The sequence below is a fragment of the Giraffa tippelskirchi genome, chromosome 3 (assembly GCF_054371585.1).
Source record: "Giraffa tippelskirchi isolate mGirTip1 chromosome 3, T2T-mGirTip1v1.2.pri, whole genome shotgun sequence".
In the NCBI taxonomy this organism is placed as follows: Eukaryota; Metazoa; Chordata; class Mammalia; order Artiodactyla; family Giraffidae; genus Giraffa; species Giraffa tippelskirchi.
The window spans coordinates 59261628-59288287 of NC_137277.1; the positions used below are offsets into that span (position 1 = coordinate 59261628).

Sequence of the window (26660 nt, forward strand, 5' to 3'; positions counted from 1 at the left end):
ATCAAATTTGAGTAAAGCAGATTATTCTCCATAATGTGAGTTGGGCTTATCTAATCAGTTGAAAGATTGAGGGCAGAAGGGCAGGGGGGGCAACAAAGAATGAGATGGTTGGATGGCATTATGAACTCAATGGACATGAATTTGAACGAACTTTGGGAGATAATGAAGAACAGGGAGGCCTGGAAAGCTGTAGTCCAAAAAAGAATTGGACACAAATTAGCAATTGAATAACAACAGCAAATTAGTTGAAAACCTTTAAAGAAAACAGATTAATTGCCCCAAGGGAAAGAGAGTTCTTTCTGAAGACTGGTTTTAGATACCAACTACAACATTAACTCTTCCCTTGATATTCAGGCAGAGTTTGGACTTATCCGCCTTCAAACCTGCATAAGCCAATTTTTTAGAACACATTTCTCTTTCTCTCTCCCTCTCTCGTATATAGATGAGACAAGGAAGAGAGCTCTCACCAGGAACTGAATCAGCTGTTACTTTGATCTTGGACTGCCTAGCCTCCAGAAATATGAGAAGCAAGTTTCTATTGTTTAACCCATTCAGTCTATGGTATAACCTTCAGTTCCATTCAGTTCAGTCGCTCAATCGTGTCTGACTCTTTGCGAACCCATGGACTGCAGCATGCCAAGCCTCCTTGTTCATAACCAAATGCTGGAGTTTACCCAAATTCATGTCCATTGAGTCGGTGATGCCATCCAACCAATTCGTCCTCTGTTGTCCCCTTCTCCCCCTGCCTCCAATCTTTCCCAGCATCAAGGTCTTTTCAAATGAGTCAGCTCTTCCTATCAGGTGGCCAAAGTATTGGAGCTTCAGCTTCAACATCAGTCTTTCCAATGAATATTCAGAACTGATTTCCCTTAGGATGGACTGGTTGGATCTCCTTGTAATCCAAGTGACTCTCAAGAGTTTTCTTCAACACCACAGTTCAAAAGCATCAATTCTTCGATGCTCAGCTTTCTTCACCGTCCAACTCTCACATCCATACATGACTACTGGAAAAACCATAGCCTTGACTAGAAGGACCATTGCTGACAAAGTAATGTCTCTGCTTTTTAATATTCTGTCTAGTTTGGTCATAACTTTCCTTCCAAGGAGTAAGTGTCTTTTAATTTCATGGCTGCAATCACCATCAGCAGTGATTTTGGAGCCCCCCAAAATAAAGTCTGACACTGTTTCCACTGTTTCCCCATCTATTTGCCATGAAGTGATGGGACCAGATGCCATGATCTTAGTTTTCTGAATGTTGAGCTTTAAGCCAACTTTTTCACTCTCCTCTTTCACTTTGATCAAGAGGCTCTTTAGTTCTTCTTCACTTTCTGCTATAAGGGTGGTGTCAATTGCATATCTGAGCTTACTGATATTTCTCCTGGCAATCTTGATTCCAGCTTGTGCTTCATCCAGCCAAACATTTCTCATGATGTACTCTGCATATAAGTTAAATAAGCAGGGTGACAATATACAGCCTTGACATACTCCTTTTCCTATTTGGAACCAACCTGTTGTTCCATGTCCAGTTCTAACTGTTGCTTCCTGACCTGCATACCGATTTCTCAAAAGGCAGGTCAGGTAGTCTGGTATTCCCATCTCTTTCAGAATTTTCCACAGTTTATTGTTATCCACAGAGTCAAAGGCTTTGGCATATTCAACAAAGTGGAAATAGATGTTTTTCTGGAACTCTCTTGCTTTTTCAATGATCCAGCAGATGTTGGTAATTTGATCTCTGATTCCTCTGCCTTTTCTAAAACCAGCGTGAGCATCTGAAAGTTCATGGTTCATTTATGCTGAAGCCTGGATTGGAGAATTTTGGGCATTACTTTGCTAGCATGTGAGATGAGTGCAAGTGTGCCATAGTTTGAGCATTCTTTGACATTGCCTTTCTTTGGGACTGGAATGAAAACTGATCTTTTCCAGTCCCATGGCCACTGCTGAGTTTTCCAAATTTGCTGGCATATTGAGTGCAGCACTTTCACAGCATCATCTTTGAGGATTTGAAATAGCTCAAATGGAAGTTCATCGTCTCCACTAGCTTTACTTGTAGTGATGCTTTCTAAGGCTCACTTGACTTTACATACCAGGATGTCTGGCTCTAGGAGAGTGATCACATCATCGTGATTATCTGAGTCTTGAAGGTCTTTTTGTACAGTTCTTCTGTGCATTCTTGCCACCTCTTCTTAATATCTTCTGCTTCCATTAGGTCCATACCATTTCTGTCCTTTATTTAGCCCATCTCTGCATGAAATATTCCCTTGGTATCTCTAATTTTCTTGAAGTGATCTCTAGTCATTCCCAATCTGTTGTTTTTTTCTATTTCTTTGCACTGATTGCTGAGGAAGGCTTTCTTATCTCTCCTTGCTATTCTTTGGAACTCTGTACTCAAATGGGTATATCTTTCCTTTTCTCCTTGTTTTTTACTTCTCTTCTTTTCAGAGCCCTTTATAAGGCCTCCTCAGACAGCCATTTTGCTTTCTGCATTGCTTTTTCTTGGGGATGGTCTTGCTCTCTTTCTCCTGTACAATCTCATGAATCTCCATCCATAGTTCATCAGGCACTCTGTCTATCAGATCTAGTTCCTTAAATCTATTTCTCACTTCCACTGTATAATTATAAGGGATTTGATTTAGGTCATACCTGAATGGCCTAGTGGTTTTCCCCACTTTCTTCCATTTGAGTCTGAATTTGGCAATAAGTATTTCATGATCTAAGCCATAGTCAGTTCCCGGTATTGTTTTTTCTGACTGTATAGAGCTTCTCCATCTTTGGCTGCAAAAAATATAATCAATCTGTTTTCGGTGTTGGCTATCTGGTGATGTCCATGTGTAGAGCCTTCTCTTGTGTTGTTGGAAGAGAGTATTTGCTATGACCAGTGTGTTCTCTTGGCAAAACTCTATTAGCCTTTGCCCTGCTTCATTCTGTACTTGAAGGACAAATTTGTCTGTTACACCAGGTGTTTCTTGACTTCCTACTTTTGCATTCCAGTTCCCTATAATCAAAAGGAAACCTTTTTTGTGTGTTAGTTCTAAAAGGTCTTGTAGGTCTTCATAGACTTCAGCTTCTTCAGCACTACTGGTAGGGGCATAGACTTGGATTACTGTGATATTGAATGATTTGCCTTGGAAATGAACAGAGATCATTCTGTCATTTTTGAGATTGCATCCAAGTACTGTGTTTTGGACCCTTTTGTTGACTGTGATGGCTACACCATTTCTTCTAAGGGATTCCTGCCCACAGTAGTAGATATAATGGTCATCTGAGTTAAATTCACTCATTCCAGTCCACTTTAGTTCTCTGATTCCTAGAATGTCAACATTCACTCTTGCCTCTCCTGTTTGACCACTTCCCATTTGCTTTGATTCATGGACCGAACATTCCATGTTTCTATGCAGTATTGCTCTTTGCAGATTCTGACCTTGCTTCTATTACCAGTCACATCCACAACTGGGTATGTTTTTTCTTTGGCTCTGTCCCTTCATTCTTTCTGGAGTTATTTCTCCACTGATCTCCAATAGCATATTGCGCACCTACCGACCTGGGGAGTATATTTCAGTGTCCTATCTTTTTGCCTTTCATGCTCTTCATGGGGTTTTTAAGGCTGGAATACTGAAGTGGTTTGCCATTCTCTTTTCCAGCGGACCACATTTCGTTAGAACTCTCCACCATGACCTGTCCATCTTAGGTGGCTGCAGATGTCATGGCTTAGTTTCATTGAGTTAGACAAGGCTGTGGTCCGTGTGATCAGTTTGCCTAGATTTCTGTGATTGTGGTTTCAGTCTGTTTGCCCTCTGATGCCCTCTCTCAGCACCTACTGTCTTACTGGGGTTTCTCTTACCTTGGACGTGGGATATCTCTTCACAACTGCTCCAGCAAAGCACAGCGATTGCTCCGTATCTTGGATGTGGGGTATCTCCTCTCGGCCACAGCTCTGACCTTGGATGTGGGGTAGCTCCTCTCCACTCGCCACTCTTTATACCAGCCCAAACTGATTAAGATACCAAAATATCAAGGTCCTTCATATTTTTCAGTCTCCTCTGGGAACAGAAACAGTTTTCTGAGCATTTAGATAAGTGGAGACCAACTTCTTCCAAATTGTTTTGAAGATGATTATGTGTTTAGTGTTCTCTCTACGTATTGTATACTTACAGTCTACTTTTGTCATATGTTCCATAAACCATCAAAGGCCAATAACTTTCATCATTTGAAGGACTCCGTGACAACAACTAACTGCTTTCTCATGCCTGAGCTGTTTCCACCCTGAAACAGGTAGCAATTAAAGGCAGAACTTTAGAACTACACTTTGCAGCTTGAACTTGCAGTCCCACACTACTAACCTCTCTGTGCCAAGGGGTTTTACAGTGACATAAACTTGGTAAGGGCTACCTAAGTGGCTCAGAGGTAAAGAATGTGCCTGCCAATGGAGGAGAGATGAATTTGACCCCTGGGTAGGAAAGACTCATGGAGAACAAATGGCAACCACTCCAGTATTCTTGCTTGGAAAATCCCATGGACAGAGGAGCCTTGGGGCTGTAGAACACAGGGTTGCAAAGAGTCAAACACGGTTGAGCATGCATGCATGCAAGCTAAGTAAGTCAATATATGAAAAAGACATAGGCTTCACCCAGTTCATGGAAGAACTAAAACGGTAATATCAGTTTTAGTATAATCTATGGTTGTTGCTGTACCCACAAACTTTCTTCCTAAACAACATGCCTGGGTCTACCTAGAAACTTCTGGAATCCATCCAATGGATACAGTGATTAGAAGACATCCTTTTCACATACAACCTATCGAACCATGCTGCCAAAGCTGACTTCACATTTTTGTAAACGATTTTGGTCTTAGCTGACTAAGTATTTACTACAAATCACTTAATCATAAACGATTTTAAGAAGAAAAAATACATATACAATTTATCATGTATATTTATCACACTCCTATCTGCCAACCATGCCTATAATGGACTCTGGTGCTGTGATAGTTGCTTAATGGATCTTGTTGAATCAAAATTGATTTAATTATAACTGCTAATGTATGTTTATCATTAGTTTTGAAGGCTCATTATTCCTGTTTTTCATTTTGGTTCTTTTAAATATTTTCAATTTGAGGCTAAAAAATGCTTTCATTCTGACTTGCCTTGGCAATTTTTGTTATAAAAACATTTCTTCAGAGTCAGCATTTCTGAATTACTTTTAACTGTGTTCAGCAACCAAGAGCCTTTTAAGTGGAACAGTTGGCAGAATCATTCTAGTGAAAAGCACATTTCTTGGTAATAAATGGCCCAACATTTACAAGTGAAAGAGATTTACATGTAGGAAAAGACAAACTAATGCAATTCTTCATATAATCAAATGGAAATAGTTCTATATTATAGCCTACATTTCCTCAGGCTTCCCACATGTGGAGCTAAAAGTTATTGGAAAACAGATTTTGCTTTTACCTGCCCCAAAACACCAGCTCCCTATAGTTCCTTCCCTCTTGCCCTTTTTATTCAATTTCTATGGGCAGTCCTTTGAAGATCATTCTTGCAAATGTGTTTTAGGTACTGTGACCAACCCTCAACTGCCAACAACAGTTTTTGCAGATCCTGTTAAGCTCTTCTTTACTATTGCCATTCTACCAGTCAAGATAAATCTTTCTAAAAGGTGTTTTAACTCCCCACTAAGCATCATTGATTTTACTAGATGTTGGCAAGATATTGTCATTGAAACTGTGTTAGTTTCCTGGAGCTTATATAAACTAGTGCCATAAAAAACAAAAATGTATTCTCTTCCAGAGTCCCTTGGACTGCAAGGAGATCAAACCAGTCCATCCAAAGGAAATCAGTCCTCAATATTCATTGGAAGGACTGAAGCTGAAGCTGTAACTCCAATGCTGTGGCCACTTGATGGGAAAATCCGACTCATTGGAAAAGACCCTGATGCTGGGAAAGATTGAAGATGGGAGGAGAATGGGACAACAGAGGATGAGATGGTTGGATGGGATCATCAACTCGATGGATATGAGTTTGAGCAAGTTCTGGAAGTTGTTGAAGGATAGGGAAGCCTGGCATACTGCAGTCCATGGGGTCACAAAGAATTGGACACCACTAAGCGACTGAACAGAACTGAACCAGTTCTGTAAGCCAAAAGTCTGAAATGAAGATATTAGCAGGGTTGTACCCTCTCTGACAGCCCTAAGGAATATTCTTCCACATGTGTCCCTAGCATTTAGCAGTTGCTGGCAATTTTTGGCATCCCTTCACTTCAGCCTAATTTCTGCTTCTGTAGTCATTTGGCATTCTCCTTTCATTTATGTTCTGTCCAAATTGCCTTTTCACATAGATACCAATAATTGGATTAAAATGCATTCTAATCCAATATGACCTTACTTTAACTTTATGGCCTGATTTCCAGATAAGATCACATGCATATTTACCAGGGCTTAGGACTTAAACATGACTTTTTGAACACAGTTCAGCCCAGAAGAGAGAGACCTTGAAGCCATTAAACAAGTATTTCTCAAGTGCTTACTATGTGCTTAGGATTCTTAGCACTCCTTCTGGGATTGCTGCTGCCTCTCATATCCCCATCTACCCTTACCCACCAAGCATCACCTCTCTGCCATCTCCTTAGGAAGTGGTCAGACCACTAATATGTGAATGCCTTTCAAATGCCAGGGCTGCACAGAGTCAGTGACAAAAGAACAGATCTATGTCTTTCTCCCTTTTGTAATTGGTTTTGTAAAGGAGGTACAGAAGCACAGAAGCATTGCTGCTTGTTTCACATGACATGGCTGTTTTCTTTTTACCCTTTGGTTTTCATTCTACTGAAGACATAAATGTGATTGAATGGGTGGGGGCTGGGCCAAGGAAAAAGTTAAATGAAAGACCTGCGCTATATTCAGAGAAGAAAACAAACAACTAAAATAAATCATTTTCTGACCCTATGGTTTTAAAAATGGTCCCAGATTCCCTTCCCAGGGTCTGTGAAGTCTAAGTCTGTCTTTCAAATTAGTTTTTATCTGTGATCCTTCTATGCAAAGTTTACTCACTATTTATGTTATTAGTAATATTCAAACTTCTGAAGATTCAGCTTCATTTGAAACTATCCACACCATCTCTCTTATTTTAAATGCCAGAGGCATTCAGTATTAAAGGAATGCTTAGTACTCTTGAAAATGTAAGCTCAGTTTCAGAGAGACTTGCGATCTTAAAATGTTAGTTTTATAGAAAATAAATGAAAATAGTGATTATTGAGAGCTTACCATTTACTGGATGCTATAATAAATCCTTTATATATATATGCGCTGTTCTTAGTCTCTCAGTTGTGTCTGACGCTTTGTGGCCCCATGGACTGTAGACATCCAGGCTCCTCTGTCCATGGTGATTCTCCAGGCATGAATACTGGGGAGTGGGTGGCTATGCCCTACCCCAGGGTATCTTCCCAACCCAGGGATCAAACTCAGGTCTCCCTCACTGCAGGTGGATTCTTTATCAACTGAGCCACAAGGGAAGCCCTTATATACATGTATACACATATATACTTTACATTTATACATATATATGTATACATATATGTATATATGATTAGATCCTCACAGACACTTATGAAATAAGTAGTAATAGCATGTCCATTGTACAATATCATGTCTATTGTACAGTAATATCATGTCTATTGTACTACTTATTGTACAAATAAGTAGTAATATCATGTCTATTGTGCAGTAATATCAAGTCTATTAGTAATATCATGTATATTGTACAATAATATCATGTCTATTGTACAAATTGATGTAGCTCCTCTAAACTATATAAGTAAATTGCTAAGGTTGCATAGTTAGAACACAGCACATAGTTGTAAATTTTACTTTGCCTGTTGGTTTTTAACAATTTCTTACGTTCTTTGCAGCCAAAGATGGAGAAGCTTTATACAGTCAGCAAAAACAAGACCGGGAGCAGACTGTGGCTCGGATCATGAACTGCTTATTGCCAAATTCAGACTTAAATTGAAGAAAGGAGGGAAAACCACTAGACCATTCAGGTATGACCTAGATCAAATCCCTTATGAGTATACAGTGGAAGTGACAAATAGATTTAAGGGACTAGACCTGATAGAAAGTGCGTGATGAACTATGGACAGAGGTTCGTGACATTGTACAGGAGACAGGGATCAAGAAAATCCCCATGGAAAAGAAATGCAAAAAAGCAAAATGGCTGTCTGAGGAGGCCTTACAGATAGCTGAGAAGAGAAGAGAAGTGAAAAGCAAAGCAGAAAAGGAAAGATATTCCCATCTGAATGAGAGTTCCAAAGAATAGCAAGGAGAGATAAGAAAGCCTTCCTCAGCAATCAGTGCAAAGAAATAGAGGAAAACAACACATTGGGAAAGACTAGAGATCTCTTCAAGAAAATTAGAGATACCAAAGGAACATTTCATGCAAAGATAGGCTTGATAAAGGACAGAAATGGTATGGACCTAACAGAAGCAGAAGATATTAAGAAGAGGTGGCAAGAATGCACAGAAGAACTGTACAAAAAAGATCTTCACGACTCAGATGATCACGATGGTGTGATCACTCACCTAGAGCCAGACATCCTGGAATGTGAAGTCAAGTGGGCCTTAGAAAGCATCACTACGAACAAAGCTAGTGGAGGTGATGGAATTCCAGTTGAGTTATTTCAAATCCTCAAAGGTGATGCTGTGAAAGTGCTGCACTCGATATGCCAGCAAATTTGGAAAACTCAGCAGTGGCCTCAGGACTGGAAAAGGTCAGTTTTCGTTCCAATCCCAAAAAAAGGCAATGCCAAAGAATGCTCAAACTACCACACAATTGCACTCATCTCACATGCTAGTAAAGTAACGCTCAAAATTCTCCAAGCCAGGCTTCAGCAATACGTGAACCGTGAACTTCCAGATGTTCAAGCTGGTTTTAGAAAAGGCAGAGGAACCAGAGATCAAATTGCCAATATCCGCTGGATCATTGAAAAAGCAAGAGAGTTCCAGAAAAACATCTATTTCTGCTTTATTGACTATGCCAAAGCCTTTGACTGTGTGGATCACAATAAACTGTGTAAAATTCTGAAAGAGATGGGAATACCAGACCATCTGACCTGTCTCTTGAGAAACCTGTATGCAGGTCAGGAAGCAACAGTTAGAACTGGACATGGAACAACAGAATGGTTCCAAATAGGAAAAGGAGTACATCAAGGCTGTATATTGTCACCCTGCTTATTTACCTTATATGCAGAGTACATCATGAGAAACGCTGGGCTGGAAGAAACACAAGCTGGAATCAAGATTGCTGGGAGAAATATCAATAACCTCAGATATGCGGATGACACCACCCTTATGGCAGAAAGTGAAGAACTAAAGAGCCTCTTGATGAAGGTGAAAGAGGAGAGTGAAAAAGTTGGCTTAAAGCTCAACGTTCAGAAAACTAAGATCATGGCATCTGGTCCCATCACTTCATGGGAAATAGATGGGGAAACAGTGTCAGACTTTATTTTGGGGGCTCCAAAATCACTGCTGATGGTGATTGCAGCCATGAAATTAAAAGAGGCTTACTCCTTGGAAGGAAGGTTATGGCCAACCTAGATAGCATATTTAAAAGCATTGACACTACTTTGCCAACAAAAGTCCGTCTAGTCAAGGCTATGGTTTTTCAATTGGTCATGTATGGATGTGAGAGTTGGACGGTGAAGAAAGCTGAGCACCGAAGAATTGATGCTTTTGAACTGTGGTGTTGGAGAAGACTCTTGAGAGTCCCTTGGACTGCAAGGAGATCCAATCAATCCATCCTAAGAGAGATCAATCCTGGATGTTCATTGGAAGGTCTGATGTTGAAGCTGAAACTCCAATACTTTGGCCACCTCATGCGAAGGGTTGACTCATTGGAAAAGACCCTAATGCTGGGTAAGATTGGGGGCAGAAGGCGAAGGGGACGACAGAGGATGAGATGGTTGGATTGCATAACCGACACGATGGACATGGGTTTGGGTGGACTCCGGGAGTTGGTGGTGGACAGAGAGGCCTGGCCTGCTGCAATTCATGGGGTCGCAAAGAGTCGGACATGACTGAGCGACTGAACTGACTGAACTGATTTTACTTTTGCATTATCATTCATGTAGCAGAATCCACATGGCTTGTATACTTTTAATTTTGATGAGCAATTAGTAAGTAAAATATACTCTAAATGCTTTAAGAAACTATGTAAAAACAAATCAGACAGGTGGAAGATTGTGCTTGACAAATTGTAGGAATCCCACATTCATGTTTAATGCTGAGTTTAAAGGCATATCATCCCAGAATGTGTCACTGTTATAATCAGTGGTTAAATTGTTTTATACACAAATTGCATCTTCCAGTGTAATGTATACATTGTTACCTTAGCAATGGCACTTTTTCCATCTGCAGTTGCACCCAAATATTTTATGTATATATACATAAATTTCCCAAACATAAATCCAATATATTGGTATTAGCACGTGCCTTCAACCTCCAATATGCTGAAACAGCTGATTTATGTTGGAAACTTCATAAAAACAGTTGTATATTCATAGACAGAAATGTCTCTGTAGGGTAAAAAATTGCTTCATTTTGTTATTTTTTTCTTTTGAATTTTTCTAAAGGAGTCAAATGAGGCTAAAGAATAATACTGGACAGCTTTATATGTTTGACAAAATTACTAACTTGAAAGCAGTCTTTTTAAATTTATGACTGGTGTTTTGGTTTTCCCTTTTATTTGTTTTTTTCTTCTATTTCAGGACAACTTCATTTATCCCAGGCAGCAGGTTAAAAAAATAAATTAATTAATTAAAAGACATAAGTCTTCAGTTTCCAAAATGATGTCCCTCCCCATCAGTTTGCTGTTATATAAAGAACACTGCCTTGGTCAAATACATCGTGTGACAATGATCCCTAGTGGTCCATTTGAGCAACTTTTATTATCATTAATCCATTTATCACCAACTTATCCTAGTCATAAGGAATCAGTTATGTGTCTGATAAGTATTTAAGTGATTCTTGTCTATTGGATTTTCTAGGACAGTATATCACTCTACAGTGTAACTGAGCCTTGAACTCAATCAGAATAGGGATATTTCTATTCTGTTTGAGGTTAATATTTGAGGTAAGGGATATGCAATTACCTCAAGTTATGAGTATTTGACAGGGGACATGTCATTTCATCCAGCCTTTGAACTCATTTTCTTCATCTATAAAATAATAAAATTAAGACATGCCAATTCAACACTATCAAGCAATTTCCTCTAATTAAAAATGCAAATAAGAGATAGAACAATTAAAATGTCTTTTAAAAATTATAGTCAAATTCTTGATCACTGAGGAAATTTTAGATACTACCAATGCTTATAAAAATGGAAAACACAATTACCTTTAATAATATATTCCAGAGATGAATACTTAATATTTTAGCATTTTTTTGTTTTTATCCCATAATTTTATAAGAAATTATATTTTACAAGATATTGTCATAACAAAATACTTTCTTTTTTTGATTATACAAATATCCCCATCTGGTCCCCAAGGTTTTGTGCATGTGTGTTCATTCACTTCAGTAATGTCTGACTCTTTGTGACCCCATGGACCTGCCAGGCTCCTGAGTCCATGGGATTTTTCCCTCTAAGAATACTGCAGTGGGTTGCCATGCCCTCTTCCAAGGGATCTTCCTGACCCAGGGACTAAACCCAAGTATCCTTCATCTCCTGCATTGTAGGCAGATTCTTTACCTGCTGAGCCATCGGGGAAGCCCCCCAAGATTTTATAGTGGTTTTAAAATTGTTTTCTGTGTATTTATAGAAGTGCTTTGGTATCTCTCCAAGTTCTGTCATTGGGTAGAAAAAGCAGAAGAAAAACACCAGGTGCGAGATCTCAGGGTAAATGAAGAATTTTCACTAGATTCTAAGGAGATCTAAAAGACAGTTATGTGAGCAGTGGACACAGTACAGAAGGATTATCAGAATTAATCCAATGACTACTATTTGGGGATCCTCATAGAAAGACCATTACACAGTTCAGAATGAGAAAATTGACAAGGAAATTTCATGGAAAAGAAACTTGCTTATTGAGCTCATTTGCACGCTTACTGACTCTGGCTGTCTGAGTTAATCAGGAGTCAGGGAACCACCATTTATGCAACAGTGACTTCCAGGAAAATGATTCACAATGAAAATAAATGAAGGTCTGTGTTCAATCCAAGAGAAACATTTGCTCAGCTGGAAAGTCAGCCAAGTGGAATATATGCCTGCTCACCTTAGAATTCTGTACTCTAGTCATCTTGTATTTAATTATGTGATAAATAATGGCAGGGACCTAATGCATACCTACCTTATTAAAGCTGCAGAATTTCAAAACATTTCTTGAACTTAGAACATTTTTCCTGCTCCTTTTAAGTATCGTTTTATTTTGTGAAGTGTTATGGTTTTGTATTTTTATTGTTTTCAATCTCCTCTTCTTTCATTACCACCCATAAACGAAACACAAACATGAAGTATACAAACATTCCTTTTAGTCTGGTAAAGCATAGTAGAGGAGATACTGTGGGGATGCAAAAGCATGGGGAGCTCTTTAGTAAATTTTCCTTTTGCCTTTTTTCCTAGTCAAAGAATGCTGATCACTCCTGTTTTGAGCCAGATATCACAGAGTTGGTATTAGATATGGGGAGAAGAGTGTAGTTTTCTCACTCTCTCCTATTCTTTTTGGTCTTGACCTAAGAAACTCTAAATCTATAAGCCACATCACTCTTCTGTCAAAAAAGAGATAAGAATCAGTCTCTCAAGAACTTATCAAAAAAAATAAAAGAAGGAGCCATGGGTAATCACACACTGTCTGCAATTCCTGATGATTCTCTTGATCATTCCCTCTTCATCTGTTGTTACTTGGCTTTATCCTCCATCAGTGCACAGATGTTCTCTTGAAAGGTCTAATATTTGAAACTAATTATCAACTTTGGGATGCAGTTCCTCTCCTAGCTTCCTGAAACCTTTTTGTAAGTTTTTTAGTCTCTTGCTTTCACTTCCTGTGATCACATCATTGAACCAACCGTGGTGTTAATCAAGAAGTTGTCAAGAAAAGTACTAAAGTTGGCATAACATCTCCTCAAGAACTTCACAAGGCTAAGTTAATGTTTATATAAGTTAAGTTTTTATCAGTAGTGGATGAACAACTCTGAACTTATTACAACAGGCTACTTATATTTAGCAGTGAAAACCTAATTGTTGTCTATAACAGGGGTCCCCAACCCCTCTAGGCCAGGATGGGTCTGTGGCCTGTTAGGAACTGGGCCACTCAGAAGGATGTGAGCAGTGAACCAGCAAGTGAGGCTTTATCTGCTGCTGCCCACTGCTATCTGTTGTTCACATTACCACCTGAACCAGTGCTCATATTACAGCCTGCACCATCCCTCCCATGGCTCACATTGCTGCCTAAACCACGCTCCCTACACTATCCCCCCAGGTCCATGGAAAAATTGTCTTCCACTAAACTGGTCCCTGCTGCCAGAAAGGTTAGGGATGACTGAGCTAAAGTGTTTCTTAAAAGCTTCAGAAAAATTAAAAATTCTTAAGGCTCTGTCTCAACGTCTGATTTTTCCTCACTATTATTTCCTCATTTAATATCATTATTTCATCTATAAACTCTGTGTTAATTACCAACTTCAAACTTTAACATTAGTTGTTTGTTTGTTTGTTTGTTTTTCCTTAATTTAATGGCATCCAATACTGGCTGAGGATATGGCAGGTACAGTTACACAACTATTCCTGAAACAGAGCAGGACCCTATGGTCCTTGTCTTCCACTGCCCCATGTTCTCAGCCAACCTTTTGTCTGTAGAAAACTTAAGTAAAAAATCAGCTTAATCAGAGAAATAAGAACATACAAAAACCAAGGAAAATAGTCAAAGGAGACCAAATAATAATAACAAAGTCATTACGCATGGTCAAGGATCTTTAGTTCCTTCTCAAGGACTATAGACAATACTCTGATCCATATTTTGTGAGCTGCCTTAGAAAAACCACTAGACCATTCAGGTAGGAACTAAATCAAATTCCTTACAATTATACAGAGGAAGTGGAAATAGATTCAAGGGATTAGATCTGACAGACAGAGTGCCAGAAGAACTATGGACAGAGGTTCGTGACATTATACAGGAGGGAGTGATCAAGACCATCTCTAAGAAAAAGACATGCAAAAAGGCAAAATGGCTGTCTGAGGAGGTCTTACAAATAGTTGATAAAAGAAGGGAAATGAAAGGCAAAGGAGAAAAGGAAAGATATACCCATCTGAATGCAGAGTTCCAAAGAATAGCAAGAAGAGATAAGAAGAGATAAGAAAAACTTCCTAAGTAATCAATGTAAACAAATAGAGGAAAACAACAGAATGGGAAAGACTAGAGATCTCTTCAAGAAAATTAGAGATAACAAGGGAACATTTCATGCAAAGATGAACACAGTAAAGGGCAGAAATGGTATGGACATAAAAGAAACAGAAGATATTAAGAAGAGATGACAAGAATACACAGAAGAACTATACAAAAAAGACCTTCATGACCCAGACAACCATGATGGTGTGATCACTCACCTAGAGCCAGACATCCAGAAGCCCGAAGTCAAGTGGGCCTTAGGAAGCATCACTATGAACAAAGCTAGTGGAGGTGATGGTATTCCAGTTGAACTATGTCAAGTCCTAAAAGATGATGTTGCAAAAGTGCTGCAGTCAATATGGCAACAAATTTGGAAAACTCATCAGTGGCCACAGGACTGGAAAATGTCAGTGTTCATTCCAATCCCAAAGAAAGGCAATGCAAAAGAACGTTCAAACTATCACACAGTTGCACACATTTCATACACTAGCAAAGCAATGTTCAAAATTCTCCAAGGCAGGTTTCGTGAACCATGAACTTTCATATGTTCAAGCTGAATTTAGAAAAGGCAGAGGAGCCAGATATCAAACTGCCAACACTCATTGGATCATTGAAAAAGCAAGAAAGTTCCAGAAAAATATCTGCTTTTGCTGTATTGACTACACTAAAGCCTTTGGCTGTGTAAATTACAACAATCTGTGGAAAATTCTTCAAGAGATGGGAATACCAGACCACCTGACTTGCCTCTCTGCATGCAGATCAAGAAGCAACAGTTAGAACTGGACTTGGGCCAACAGCCTGGTTCCTGTTTGGGAAAGGAGTACATCAAGGCTGTTTATTGTCACCCTGCTGATATAATATATGCAGAGTACATCATGCAAAATGCCAGGAGGGATGAAGCACAAGCTGGAATCAAGATTGCTGGGAGAAATATCAATAACCTCAGACAGAAAGATGATACCACCCTTATGGCAGAAAGTGAAGAAAGACTAAAGAGACTCTTGATGAAATTGAAAGAAGAGAGTGAAAAAGCTGGCTTAAAACTCAACATTCAAAAACTAAGATCATGGCATCCAGTCCCACCAATTCATGGCAGATAGATGGGGAAACAATGGAAACAGTGACAGACTTTATTTTGGGGGGCTGGAAAATCACTGCAGATGGTGACTGCAGCCATTAAATTAAAAGACACTAGCTCCTTGGAAGAAAAGCTATGAGCAACCTAGACAGCATAGAGACATTACTTTGCCAACAAAGGTCCACCAGGTGAAAGCTATGGTTTTTCCAGTGATCATGTATGGATTTGAGAATTGGAATATAAAGAAAACTGAGCGTCAGAGAATTGATGTTTTTGAACTGTGGTGTTGAAGTAGACTCTTGAGAGTCCCTTGGACTGCAAAGAGACCCAAACAGTCCATCCTAAAGGAAATCAGTCCTGAATGTTCATTGGAAGGATTGATGCTGAAGCTGAAACTCCAATACTTTGGCCACCTGATGGGAAGAGCAGACTCATTGGAAAAGACCTTGATGCTGGGAAAGATTGAAGACAGGTGGAGAAGGGAACAGAGAATGAGATGGTTGGATGGCATCACTAACTTGATGGACATGAGTTTGAGCAAGCTCCAGGAGTTGATGGTGGACAGGGAGGCGTGGCATGCTGCAGTGTATGGGGATATGACTGAGAGACTGAACCAAACTGAACTCATAGATATGGAAGCCCTAGGTGGAAGAAGTTAACTGCATGATGACCAGATTGCACACATGACATATGCTGTCACAGTTTCAAAAACTGGCCTCAAAGAAATGGGAGCAACCAGACACTGGAACTGAGTAATGCATGCATGCATCCTAAGTCGCTTCAGTCATGTCCAACTCTTTGCAACCCCATGAATGGTAGCCCACCAGGCTTCTTTGGTCCATGGGATTCTCCAGGCAAGAATAGTGGAGTGGGTTGCTATTTCCTCCTCCAGGGGATCTTCCCAACCCAGGGATCAAACCTGAGTCTCTTATGTCTCCTGCATTGGTTGGCGGGTTCTTTACCACTAGAGCCACATGGGAAGCCCCAGAACTGAATATTAACTGTACCTAAAAATAGCCAAAATGATTCTGGTAAAACCACCAATGACCAGTTTGAAGATAACTGTCAGAGCTGACTGTGCTGTTTGTGCATGTAGCCCACTCCTGCTGTCTATAAAAAGTCTTGCCTCACTGGTTGCCAGTGGAGGGGATGTTGGCCCTTCGACTGACATCTACCTTCCCTTCACTCTAGTTGCTAACATTTGAAAGAAAACAAACTTTCCTTTCTACCAGCCTGGTCTGTTTATTGGTTCTGAGCAGCTAGCAGCTGGACCCCACACTCTTTTGATAATATTCCTACAATGATCTATTTTTACCTCCTAAAGTTTTCATAATGAATACATGATATGATGTCTTTAGTGCCCAGAGAATTGTGCTAGGTACCTGTCACTAGCATCTGATTAACATTATTTGTGATTAATTAATTCTAGATTATTTTCAGTTTTCCTTATATACATCCAGCCATACTCAGCAATACATGGAAATGAGTCAGGAATTGAATCACCATGAATGTTCTTACCTTCCAAGAGAGTCCATCGTTAGGTGCAGTCTTAGACTCAAAAATAATCTTGGGAGCTTAATTTAAACAAGAGTCTCTGGCCTATAACTCCTCAGTCAGTGCAATCCTTAGCCCTCCATTTTCCATTAAGTCCTTGATATTAAATGTCACATACCAGTTTACTACTTATTTCACTAGTCTCAAAATCTCAAAATTGATAGAAATTTTCTCTCTCAGTAGATAGGGTTTAGTAGAGGCTTCTGGCTTATTCATCACTTGTCAAAATGATTTTGGCACTCCATCTGGTTTTTAATGTGTCTGCTAATGCCTATTAATTTTCCTTGATCTTAGTTTAATTCCTGTTTTTCTTTTTCAAGATGATCTGGCTTATTCACAATTGCTTGCATTCATCCTTCCCAATTTATACACATGAAATGCACACATATACTTTATAGACATACATAAATTAAATAAACAATATTGCTCTGCCATTATTATCCTTATCCCACTCAGACCTCCTGTGTTTCTTGTTTGACCATTTTCCTCCAAATTACAAAGGTTTGAAAATTTCAGTGTCACTGAAGATTCTAATTCTCCATCACTCCTTAAACTTAAAAAGTGAAAGTATAATCACTCAGTCGTGTCAGACTCTTTGGCACCCTATGGACAGTAGCCTGCCAGGCTCCTCTGTCCATGGGATTCTCCAGGCTAGAATATTTTGGGTGTCTTTTCCAGGGGATCTTCCCAACTCAGGGATTGAACCGGGGTCTCCTGCATTGCGGGCAGATTCTCTACCAGCTGAGCCACCAGGGAAGTGCTCCTTAAACTTAATTGAAGCATTGAATTTTGTTTATTTCATCATACCATTTAATTCCCAAAGCCATTTACAGAACCAGTTTCTCATCATCTCTCCTGATTTGTGAAATATTGCCTGAAATATTTCTCACACCTTTTCTTTTTTAATCTGTCTTTTGTAATTCCATGAAAGTTTCCACCATACTATAAACAAACATTTATATTTAGTTGTGTCACAATTAACTTGTTATTTGATCATGATTGTAGGATAATATCAGATTTATCAAGGTTTCCAAACACCTCCAAGATCTCCCTATTTACAATTAAGCTATATAACCCTCATATTTTCCTGTAGTAACCATTTCATTAATATTCCATATTTTGCTCATTCTAGTCCCTTTACTTAGGATGTTCTTCATAAGGTCTCAATTATCTAAGCTTTAGTTCAGACATGATCCTCCTTCATTCAGTCTTCCAATATTAACACCAAGCAGAATTCATACCATCTTTATTTTATGATCATTATGGGATACTCTAACATATAAGTTTTTATTTTAATTTATGTACATTTCTCATTGTAACTTAGCTATTTTACCTCTATTATTCTGTTTTTGAGAAAAAAAACAGCACATTGTTTAATTGCTGGAGATTGATTTGTTTTTATTTTTAAAATATGCTTTCTCACATGTATCTATTGTTTTATTATAAAATTTCATTGAGGTATAACTCACACATCATAAAATTCATCCATTTAACTTTATGATTCAGTGTTATTTTTAGTATACTCACAAGACAGTAAAACAATTACCACAATCTAAGTGGTTGAAAATGTGAGAATATTTTCATCATTCTATAAAGAAATCTTACATTCATCAATAGTCAGTCTCTATGCCCCTTGCCCAAAGCATTAGGCAACAATTAATTGAATATTTTGTTTCGGCAGATTGCCAATTCTGTACATTTCATTGGATGAAACCACATAATGTGTGGCCTTTCATGGCTGGCCTCTTTCACTCAGCATAATTTTTCAAAAGTCATTCAAACTACAGTAAATATTTTTTATACATTATACTCCATTTAAAGTTGTTGAAAAATAATGATTATATTTCCCTGTGCTGTAAAATATATTCTTCTTCCTTATTTATTTTATACATAATAGTTTATATCCCTTAATCTCATACTCCTATGGACCCTTCCTCTTTTTCTCTCCCCACTGGTAATCATTAGTTTGCTTTCTATATCTGCAAGTCTGCTTGTGTCTTATTATATAAATTCATTAGTTTAACTTTTCCGATTCCACCTATAAGTAATTACATAGAGTATTTCTTTCTCTATATGACTTATTTCACTTAGCATAATACTCTTTAAGTCTATCCAAGGTATTGCAAATGGCAAAACTTCATTCTTTTCTATGGCAGAGTAGCATTCCACACCACACATATTCATTATTCATTCATTGGTTGATGGACACTTAGGTTGTCTCTATACATTGGCTATTGTAAATAATACTACTATGAACATTGAAGTGCATATATCTTATTGAATTAGTATTTTTGTTTTATCTAAGTATACATCCAGCAGTGGAATTTTTGGATTATATGGCAGTTCTATTTTTAGTTTTTTAAAGGAAACTCCAGTTTTTGTGTATCTATTAAAGAATTTTAATTTGTGGTTGCCATGGGCTTCCCTGGTGGCTCAGATGGTAAAGAATCTGCCTGCAATGTGGGAGACCCAGTTTCGATCCCTGGGTTGGGAAGATGACCTGGAGAAGGGCATGGCTACCCACTCAAGTATTCTTGCCTGGAGAATTAGATGTACATAGGAGGCTACAGTTCATGGGGTTGCAAACTATCAGACATGACTGAGTGACTAACACATAGGGTTCATACATGTTGACCTACAGGTATATCTAGTGTTTTCAACAGGTAGTCTTTTACATTCAAAGACATTTTTAAAAATCTACATTTTTTACTCTCTCCTCCCTCATTTTGCTTTCTATGTCACATTTTACATCTTTATGTTTATTTCTTTACTGATTATTGCATAGTTTTTTTTCTTTTTTTAATTGAAGCATAGTTAATTTATAATATTATGTTTTTTTCAGATATAGAGCAAAGTGAGTATATATATATACACACTTTTTTTTTGCCATATTCCTTTCAATTACAGATTATTGCAAGATATAGACTATAGTTCTCTGTGCTATTTGATACAACCTGTTGTTTATCTATTTTATATATACGTCTGTGTATTTGTTAATCTCATACTTTCTTAATCCCTCTCTATAACCTTTCACATGCTTGTAACCATAAATTTGTTTTCTGTATCTGTGAGTCTGTTGCTGCTTTGTAAATAAGTACATTCGTATTTTTTTTTTTAATTCCACAAGTAAGTGATATCATATAATGTTTGTCTTTTTCTGGCTTTCTTCACTTAGTATAATAATGTCTATGCCCATTCCTATTTCTGTAATAGTTGATTTTACACTTTTTAAAATGTTTATATTCTTGCCAGATTCAGTGACTGATCATTAGTCTTTACTGTATGTATGTATGTATATATATGTATGTGTATATATATATATATATATATATATATATATTACTTTCCTATACATTCTTACTTTATATTAAGCTTTCTCTTCCATTTAGAGAGGACCCTTTGACATTTCTTTTAGGGTAAGTTTATTATTCATGAATGTTTTTGTTTGACTGAGTAGTTCTTTGTGAAAGTGTTAATTGCTCAGTTGTCTCCGGCTTTTGTGATCGCATGGACTGAGGCCTGCCAGGCTCCTCTTTCCCTGGAGTAGTTGTTTATGTCTGCCTCAATTCTAAATAATACTCTTGATAAGTAGAATATCCCTAGACTTGTAGGTTCTTTTCTTTCAGCTCTTTGAATATACCATGCCACTCCCTTTGGGCCTGCAAAATTTCTGCTGAAAAATCAGTTGATAGTCTTATGGGGGTTCAGTTCAGTTTGGACGCTCAGTTGTGTCCTACTCTTTGTGACCCCATGGACTGCAGCACACCAGGCTTCCCTGTCCATCACCAGCTCTGGGAGCTTGCTCAAACTCATGTCCATCGAATCAGTGATGTTATCCAACCATCTCATCCTATGTCATCCCTTTCTCCTGCCTTCAATCTTTCCCAGCATCAGGGTGTTTTCCAATGAGTAGGCTCTTTACATCAGGTGGCCAAAATATTGGAGCTTCAGCATCAGCATCACTCCTTCCAATGAATACTGAGGACTGATTTCCTTTAGGATTGACTGGTTTGATCTCCTTTCAGTCCAAGGGACTCTCAAGAGGCTTCTCCAACACCACAATTCAAAACCAAGAATTCTTCAGCACTCAACTTTCTTTATGGTCCAACTCTCACATCCATACATACTACTGAAAAAGCCATAACTTTCATTAGAAGGACATTTGTCAGCAAAGTAATGTCTTTGCTTTTTAATATGCTGTCTAGCTTTGTTGTACCTTTTCTTGCAAGGAGCAAGTGTCTTTTAATTTTATGGCTGCAGTCACCATCTGCAGTGAGTTTGGAGCCCAAGAAAATAAAGTCTGTCATTGTTTCCATTATTTCCACATCTATTTGCCATGAAGTGATGGGACCAGATGCCATGATCTTCGTTTTTTGAATATTAAACCAACTTTTTCACTCCTCTCTTTCACTTTCACGAAGAGGCTCTTTGGTTCCTCTTCACTTTCTGCCATAAGTGAAGTGAAGTGAAAGTCGTTTAGTCATATCTGACTCTTCGTGATGCCACGTACTATACAGCCCATGAAATTTCCTAGGCTAGAATACTGGAGTGGGCAGCCTTTCCCTTTTCCAGGGAATCTTCCCAACCAGGAATTGGACTCAAGTCTCCCACATTGCAAGCATATTCTTTACCAGCTGAGCCACAAGGGAAGCCCAAGAACACTGGAGGGGGTAGCCTATCCCTTCTCCAGGGGATCTTCCCCACTCAGGAATCGAACCAGGGTCTCCTACATTGCAGGTGGATTCTTTACCAATTGAGCTATCAGGGAAGCCTATTTCTACCATAAGGGTGTCATCTGCATATCTGAGGTTATTAAAATTTCTCCCAGCAATCTTGATTTCAGCTTGTGCTTCATCCAGTCCAGCATTTTGCATGATGTACTCTGCATATAAGTTAAATAAGCAAGGTGACAATATACAGCCTTGACAGTCTCCTTTCCCAATTTGAAACCAGTCCATTGTTCCATATCTGGTTGTAACTGTTGTTTCTTGACAGATTTCATAAGAAGCCTGTTAAGTGGACTGATATTCCCATCTCTTTAAGAATTTCCCACAGTTTCTTGTGATCCACACAGTCAAAGGTTTTAGCGTCGTCAATGAAGCAGAGAGAGAATTTTTTTTTTTCTGGAATTCTCTTTCTTTTTCTATGAGCCAATGGAGTTTGATCATTGGTTCCTCTGCCTTTTATAAATCCAGCTTGAACATCTGAAAGGTTTTGGTTCACATACTTATGGGGGTACCCTTGTAAATATAACTCTTTGTTTTCCTGTTGATGCCTTTAGAACTATGTCTTTAATTTCTACCATTTTTACTATGATATGTCTTGATGTGGGTCTCTTTAGTTTTATTTGTTGGAGACTTTCATTTCTGTACTTGGAAATCTTTTCCTTCTTCAGTTTAGGCAGTTTTTAGCCATAATTTCATCACATACATTTTCTAATACTTTCTCTTTTTCTTCTCCTGGGACCCCTATTATGCAAATGTTAGTATATTTGAATTTTTCTCCAGGGGCCTTAAATTTTCCTCATTTTAAAATTTTGTTTTTCTTTTTTGCTGTTCTGATTGGGTGATTTGCATTATTCTGTCATCCAAATCACTTACATATTCTTCTGCATCAATGTCTGCTGCATTTTCCTCCTAGTGTGTTTTTCATTTCAGTTATCATATTCTTCAGTTTTGACTGGTTCTTTTTCATATTTTCTAATTTCTTGTTAAAATTCTCACTGTGTCCATCTATTATTTTGTCTAATTTGGTTGACATTCTAATTGCTAATGCTTTGAATTCTTTATCTGGCAGGCTGCTTATTTCTGTTTCATTCATGCTTGTTTGTTTTTGACATTAATTTTTTTCTCTTACTCTTTCAAATGAGACAAATTCCCTTGTCTTCTCATTTTCCTTTACTTTATCTATCTCTATAAAATTAGGTGATACAATTAGCTACTGTGACCTTAAAGTAGCACTTATTTAGAGGTGCCCCATACAGTCTGTGTGTGCCCAGTGGCTTTGATGAAAGTTCTGGATTTGGCATGAACAGAAGCCACGTCTTTCCTAAGGGCATGTTGGCAGCTATTACCTTAGCAAAGGGTGGGGCTGGAAATGGAGGGGCTATGGTTGGAGCCAGGTGTGAGACAGGACATCCTCTTTGCTCAGTGGCTGTCATTGCCCTATTTGGTGTATGATTGGACCTCAGGTTGCTAGATAAGAAGCCTTCAGGGTCAGGTAAATTGGTTCCATTCCCTTTAGGTGTGTGTCCTTCCTCCTCCCAGCACCAGCACCTCTATCTCAAAGGGGAGAAGTGTTGGAGCAAGAAGGGATAGTGAGGGCACTTGGCTGAGTCAGGGCATGAACTGTGGTGACCCACCACAGTCAGACCTTCAGACTGCTTCTGATGCGTTGCCTGCAGACTGTCCCTGTCCTTCTCAGAGGCAGCTTCAAGTCAAAGCTGCCCTTCACAGATGATTACTCCCCTTGACCTCTGCCATCTTCACCTTGGTGCCACAGGGTGGAGGGGCCTGTGCAGGCTTCTGGCATAGTCAGGTCGTGGGCTACAGTAGTTCAGTCACAGACAGATATGTGACTACTACTGATACACTGCCTTTGTGAGCACCAGTAATGGCTTACCCTGCCCTTTGGCTCAGACGGTAAAGAATCTGCCTGCTATGCAAGAGTCCTGGCTTCGATCCCTGGGTCAGGAAGATCCCTTGGAAAAGGGGATGGCAACCCACTCCAGTATTCTTGCCTGCAGAATTCCATGGAGAGAGGATACCTGTGGGTTCCACGAGATCACAAAGAGTCAGACACAACTAAGCAACTAACACTTTCACTTCCACCTTGTTTAGATGCTGCTTCCAGTGTGAGTGATCTGTGTCTCACAACCAAGCTATCTCCTTGATCACTGCAGCCCTCACATAAGTGTAAAGTTGCAACATGAAACAGCAGGACTGTGCGGGGGGGGGGGCGGGAGGAGGCAGGCGGTGAAGGGGAAGAGATTGCAAGGCCAGTTTAGAGTCGCCCTTGGCAGCAGAGAGAGATTGACCAGCCATTTGCACAATTTTCAATCCACCCTATGCAACCTGGTTTGGGAGCAAGCAAGCCTGTGTGCATCCTTTGGAAGCAGATGCTGGGCTTCCCACCGTCCTTCTATTAATACCACCAGCACTGCAACCAGCTAAGGGGGTTTGTCTTCCCTGCATAAGACCCAATATCTTTTAGGGCACACAATATGTGGCTTGAATCACTCACTACCCAGGGAGGATCTCACCCATGCTGTTGTTCAGTCAGTCTGACTATTTTCTACCCAATGGACTGCAGCAACCCAGGCTTCCCTGTCCTTCACCATCTCGCAGAGCTTGCTCAAATTCATGTCCATTGAGTCAGTGACGCCATCCAATCATCCCATACTGTGTCATCTCTTTCTCCTGTCTTCAATCTTTCACAGCATCAGGGTTTTTTCCAATGAGTTAGCTCTTAGCATCAGGTGGCCGAAGTATTGGAGATTCAGCTTCAGCATCAGTCCTTCCAATGAATATTCAGGGTTGATTTCCTTTATGATTAACTGGTCCCTTTGCAGTCCAAGGGACCCTCTTTTGAATTGTGTTCAATTCAAAAGCATCAATTCTTCAGTGCTCATCCTTCTTTATGGTCCAAATCTCACATCCATACATGATTACTGGGGGAAAAAAAATAAAAATAGCTTTGACTATACTGACCTTTGTTGGCAAAGTAATGTCTCTGCTTTTTAATATGCTAAGTTTATCATAGTTTTTTTTCTTTTTTCCCAAGGAGCAAATGTTTTTTAATTTCATGGCTGCAGTCATTGTCTGCAGTGATTTTGGAGCCCAAGAAAATAAAGACTTTCACTGTTTACATTATTTCCCCATCTATGTGCCATGAAGTGATGAGACCTGATGCCAATCTTAGCTTTTTAAATGTTGAGTTTTATTGTGGCTAATGATATTTCTCCTTGCAATCTTGATTTCAACTTGTGCTTCATCCAGCCCAACATTTCACATGATGTACTCTATATAAGTTAAATAGACAGGGTGATGCTATACAGCCTTGACACACTCCTTTCCCAATTATGAATCAGTCTGTTGTTCCATATTTGGTTCTAACTGTTGCTTCTTTACTTACATACACGTTTCTCAGGAGGCAGATAGGTGGTCTGGTATTCCCATATCTTTTAAGAATTATCCGTAGTTGTGATCCACACAGCCAAAGGTTTTATCATAGTCAATTAAGCAAAAGTAGATGTTTTTCTGGAATTCCTTGCTTTTTCTATGATCCAACTGATGTTGGCAATTTGATGTCTGGTTCTTCTGCCTTTTTATTTTTTTAATTTATTTATTTTAGTTGGGGGCTAATTACTTTACAATATTGTAGTAGTTTTTGCCATACATTGACATGAATCAGCCATGGGTTTACATGTGTTCCCCTTCCTGGATCCCCTCCCACCTCCCTCCCCATCCCATCCCTCTGGGTCATCCCATTGCCCCAGTCCTGAGCATTTGTCTCATGCATCGAACATAGAATGGTGTTCTGTTTCACATATGATAATATACATGTTTCAATGCTATTCTCCCAGAACGTCCCACCCTCACCTTCTCCCTCAGAGTCCATAAGACTGTTCTATGCATCTGTGTCTCTTATTCTGTCTTGCATATAGGGTTATCGTTACCTTTTTAAAATACAGCTTGCACATCTGGAAGTTCTTGGTTCATGTACTGTTGAAGCCTAGCTTGGAAGATTTTGAGCATAATTCTGACACTCATGTGAAATGAGTGCAATTGTGTGGTAGTTTAAACATTTTTTGGCATTGCCCTTCTTGGGTATTGGAATGAAACCTGACCTTTTCCAGTCCTGTGTCCCCTGATAAGTTTTCCAAATTTGTTGGCATATTGATTGCAGCACTTTAACAGCATCATCTTTTAGGATCTGAAATAGCTCAGCTCGAATTCCATCACCTCCACTAGCTTTGTCCATAGTGAAATTTCCTAAGGCCCACTTGACTTCACACTCCAGGATGTCTGGCTCTAGGTAAGTGATCACGCCATTGTGGTTATCTGGGTCATTAAGATTTCTTTTGTATAGTTCTTCTAGTTATTCTTGCCACCTCTTCTTAATATCTTCTGCTTCTGTTAGGTCCATATCATTTCTGTCCTTTATTGTGCCCATTTTTGCATGAAGTATTCCCTTGGTATCTCTAATTTTCTTGAAGAGATCTCTAGTCTTTCTCATTCTATTGTTTCCCTCTATTTCCCCACCCAGATAATCTCTCTTTCCTTCTGATCCCTTGTCCCCTCCCAGAGGCATATGTCCTGACCTGATTGACTCTTTCACCTTTCTACTGTATCTTTCTTACAGTCTTGATTTTATAGGAATCTCTTGCCAGTCTTCAGCTAGTTTTCATTGAGAATTGTTCCACATGTAGATATATATTTGATGTGTTTGTGAAGATAGTTAAAGTTTCCATCCTCTTGCTCTGCCATTTTGATTCAAGTCCCATATTCCCTTTACTTTTGCTTACTTAGCATTTCATCTGCATATCTATTACAGTGTTATTTTGTGTAGTATATTTTGTGTAAATATATGGCTTCCAGATTGTATTGAGGGCACATAATTATTGTGTACCCTACAGTACCTAGAACAGTGTGGTGTGCCAAGAAATAAA

The 26660-nt window shown here is 39.0% G+C and overlaps 1 long non-coding RNA gene across 1 annotated transcript in view; it reads left to right on the forward strand.

Annotated features, from left to right (window-relative positions):
* Window positions 1-12822, forward strand: part of LOC145541926 (uncharacterized) — a 78325-nt gene extending 65503 nt beyond the window's left edge. The window contains exons 4-6 of the long non-coding RNA XR_014079416.1: window positions 5780-6122; window positions 7893-8024; window positions 12600-12822. This is a non-coding gene — a long non-coding RNA (uncharacterized LOC145541926). The remainder of the gene's footprint in view (window positions 1-5779; window positions 6123-7892; window positions 8025-12599) is intronic.
* Window positions 12823-26660: the final 13838 nt, after the last annotated feature.